This window comes from Suricata suricatta, chromosome X, assembly GCF_006229205.1.
Source record: "Suricata suricatta isolate VVHF042 chromosome X, meerkat_22Aug2017_6uvM2_HiC, whole genome shotgun sequence".
Lineage (NCBI taxonomy): Eukaryota > Metazoa > Chordata > Mammalia > Carnivora > Herpestidae > Suricata > Suricata suricatta.
Genome location: NC_043717.1, coordinates 53,941,240 through 53,945,665, shown reverse-complemented (window position 1 = coordinate 53,945,665; position 4,426 = coordinate 53,941,240). Strand labels below are relative to the sequence as shown.

Here is a 4,426-nt window from a genome sequence, read left to right as displayed (position 1 = left end):
CAGTTTCTGGAAAAATATTTATACCCTACGTCTGTCACTGCTTACTCGGTACCTACTTAAATGATTCTTTCAACCTAGGCCTTCCATTTCCAAAATTGCATGCAATATCTTAGGCAGATTTGATTTGTTTATATATGACTGAAGGAAAAATGGGCATCAAGTAAAAGAGATGTAGACAACAGTTTCTAATACATCTTTCTTTACTTTGATTATGGCTCAAGTCTATAGCTTGAGTGATAGGCCAATTACACTCCATTGAAAGGTAAATTACATTAAATTAAATGAACATTTCCATGAAGGCTGGTCAGGTAACAGAGGCAATGGCATTGAAGAACTTACTGAAACTGGGCTGGGGAGCACAGGAAATTGGAATGGACCACCACTTTAGACTCTCACACACATATAAGCCAGTGTGACTGCTGTAGAAATTTAAGAATATTTTAAGGTTTTTAATAACAAAAAATCACTTGTACTCATGACCTAACACCTGTTCCCTCCCGGGTGCATTTCATATACCGAAGGGCATTTTGTGGCAATGTGGTGGATTTTTCTAAAAGCCTTTTCCAGGGATGTTACCTGCCCCACTACTGCAGGTCTTCCAGGGTGCCAAGCCAGCATCCCACTTCTCCCTACGTGGGGTGCCAGGCTGCTGAGAATGGAAGGTCGGCTCTGGCTTCTTCAAATACGGTGGACCGTGGCCCGTGGGGCAGCAGCACCGCTGTCTGGCTTGCGTGCCTTGCTTCCCAAGTTTGATTGATCCATTGTTTCCATTTTCATGGGGGTCCAAGGATGGGATCTGGTGACTGATTCCTTGAAAGAGCTCTTCGATATTAATAGCAGTTTTTTGCACTTGTTTCAGCCACAACAGCACCTATGGCTTTGGCATATTCCTTAGTGTCCTTCAAGGGAACTTCCCTAATGTCTGAGAGATCACACTTGTTTCCAGCAATAGCCATTACAATGTTTTCTGGACCATGCTCCTTCAGTTCTTTCACCCATTTCTTCAGGGTATAAAATGAATCCTGTTTGGTAATATCATATACTACGACAGCTGCAGCGGATCCATGATAGTACATGGGAGCCAGTGAATGAAACGGTTCCTGCCCAGTGGTGTCCCAGATGGGCAACTTATGAAGCTCATTTCCACAAGGCACAGTTTTGGTCATAAAAGATGCCTCAATGGTCGGGCTGATGTTGTGGTCAAAGTGATCCTGGACAAATCGACACACAATGCTTGATTTCCCAACCCCGGTGTCCTCGAGAAGACACACTTTGAGCTCCCATATCGCCATCATGTGCTTGGGGCCGGACCAGGCAGGGGCTTAGCATCTTCCAGGGCCCAGGCCCTGCCACGCCCGCACCCAGCCTGTGTTTTCCAGTCTCCGCCTTTCGCTGGCGGCCTGGAATTCTGTCTCTTACCAAAATGTTAAGTTATTAGGATCTGCAAACCATGGAGTGAATGGCTCTGAAAGAACTGTTATTTGCCATATTATGAAACCATAAGTCCATAAGTTGTTATACTGCCATTGTTGACCTAATAAAAAAATGTACCCAGAATTTTATCATGGTGAACTGTTGAATACTATTTGTTGAATACTATTAATCTAAACCATAGTCAGCATGGTGATTCAGATATTTGGAAAGTCTTAGACTTTTTCCACATTAGGACAATTTTGTGTTCAAGCCTTGTGTCAGGCTCCACACTGTCAGCTCGGAGCTTGGGATTCTCCCTCTCTCTGTCTCACTGTCTCTCTCTCCCCCAAAATAAATAAATAAACTTTTTAAAAAATGTCTTTATTTATTTTTGTGTGTGTGAGAGAGAGAGACAGTGTAAGCAGGGGAGAGTCAGAGAGAGAGGGAAACACAGAATCTGAAGCAGGCTCCAGGCTCTGAGCTAATTGCCAGCACAGAGCCTGACATGAGGCTCGAACCCACGAACCGTGAGATCATGACCTGAGCCGAAGCCGGATGCTTAACCGACTGAGCCACCCAGGCGCCCCTAAATAAACTCAAAAAAAAAAAAAGACAATTTTGCTATTCCACTGTCTTGTTTGGTTGTGAGTTGTCATATTTTCCTATCTGTTCCCAGAAAATATGTTGTTTAGTTATTGACTCAGCAAATTTTTTGTATTGTAGATATGGGCCTGCTAAGATTTTTTTTTAACATCTTTGATCGAATGTAGGAGTACCTTTTGTTTTTGAGGTTCTGTAGTGATGGTTCTTTGTCAAGTCTTGCCTCTGCTACTTCACTACTAGATCATTATTTAGCCCAACTGTAATATGGGACTTCTTTTGACTCCGTGGTGTTACTGTAAAACTTATTATCTCCTAGTGAACGAAAATACTTCAGTGGTAGGGCTAATCTCCATGTGGTTGGAATTCCTCTATCTCTAATCTTTGCTTACGTGTTTGTGTGTTATACCTACACATCCTGGGCAGTTTGATGCTTTTACAAATACTTTATCTTCACATATGGCCAAGATACCAGTAACTACTATTTGGGGGGCAACGTGTCAATGAAGTTACAGCTAACAAGTGTCCTGTCAATTTTGTAATAAGGTTAAATGCTTTAAAAGATTAAACATCTATCTTAGCAACCCTGCTAATCAGTGTGACTCTGAATAAGGAAATTAACTTTATTTTTTTTAATATTTTATTGTCAAATTGGTTTCCATACAACACCCAGTGCTCTTCCCCATAAGTGCCCTCCACCATCACCACCACCTCTTTCCCCCCTCCCTCTTCCCATTCAATCCTCAGTTCATTTTCAGCATTCAGTAGTCTCTCAAGTTTTGCATCCCTCTCTCTCCCCAGCTCTCTTTTTCTTTTCCCCTCCCCCTGGTCCTCTATTAGGTTTCTCCTGGTCTCCTGTTAGACCTATAAGTGCAAACATATGGTTTCTGTCCTTCTCTGCCTGACTTATTTCGCTTAGCATGACACCCTCAAGGTCCATCCATTTTCCTACAAATGGCCATATTTCATTCTTTCTCATTGCCATGTAGTACTCCATTGTGTATATATACCACATCTTCTTGATCCACTCATCAGGTGATGGACATTTAGAATGAAACTAGACCACTTTCTTAACACCATAAACAAAAATTAACTCAAAATGGCTTAAGGCAACTAACTTTAAAAAAATAATAATAAACATGACATCATTCATAGACTCTGAAATTCACCTTTTACTTTTCAGTGGCTTTTAGTATATTACTAGAATTGTACAATCATCATTTGTGTATTGCTGTGAAACATTTTTATCACCCCCAGAACGAAGCCTCATATCCACTAGCAGTAATTCCTCATTTTCTTCTTTCACCAACCTTTCTACCACTAATCTAACTTTTGTCCCTATGAATTTGTCTATTCTAGACATTCATTTTAATGGAATCATTCAATGTGTCTTTTATATTTGGCTTCTATCACTTAGCATGTTTTGGTGGTTTGTCCATATATATATTATATATTAGTGCTTCATCCATTTTTATGTCTGATTAACATTCTACTTTATGAATTAGCTTCATTTTGATTATTCATCTCTTGAAGACATTTGGGTTTCGACTTTTTGTCTGTTAAGAATAATGGTGCTATAAGCATTCATATACAAGTTTTTACATGGACATATTTTCATTTCCTTGGGTATACCTACACTTTACATTGGAATTGCTTTGTAATATGGCAACTTTATTTTTATTTTTTTAATTTTTATTGTTTTGGCTTTTAAAATAATTCCATTAATTTATTATATAGGCAATATATTATTTTTATAGCTTATTGTCAAGTTGGTTTCCATATAACACCCAGTGCTCATCCCCACAAGTGCCCTCCTCCATGCCCATCACCCCCCTTCCCCTCTCCCCCACTCCCATCAGCCCTCAGTTTGATCTCAGTATTCAAGAGTCTCCAATGGTTTGCCCCCCTCCCTCTCTCCAACTGTTTTTCCCCCTTACCCTCCCCCATGGTCCCTTCTTAAGTTTCTCTTGTTACACGTATGAGTGAAAACATATGATATCTGTCCTTCTCTGCCTGACTTATTTCACTTAGCATGACATCCTTGAGTTCCATCCACGTTGCTACAAATGGCCAGATTTCATTCTTTCTCATTGCCATGTAGCATTATTCCATTGTATATATAGACCACCTCTTCTTGATCCATTCATCAGTTGATGAACATTTAGGCTCTTCCTATGATTTGGCTATTGTTGAAAATGCTGCTGTGAACATTGGGGTACATGTGCCCCTATGCATCAGCACTCCTGTATCCCTTGGGTAAATTCCTAGCAGTGCTATTGCTGGGTCATAGAGGAGTTGTATTGCTAATTTTTTGAGGAACCTATACCCTGTTTTCCAGAGGGGCTGCACCAGTTTACATTCCCACCAACAGTGTAGGAAGGTGTCCATTTATTTCTCCACATCCTCGCCAGCA

The 4,426-nt window shown here is 40.6% G+C and overlaps 1 pseudogene; it reads right to left on the bottom strand.

Moving 5' to 3' along the window:
• Window positions 1-550: 550 nt before the first annotated feature.
• Window positions 551-1,324, bottom strand: LOC115283415 (annotated as a pseudogene).
• Window positions 1,325-4,426: the final 3,102 nt, after the last annotated feature.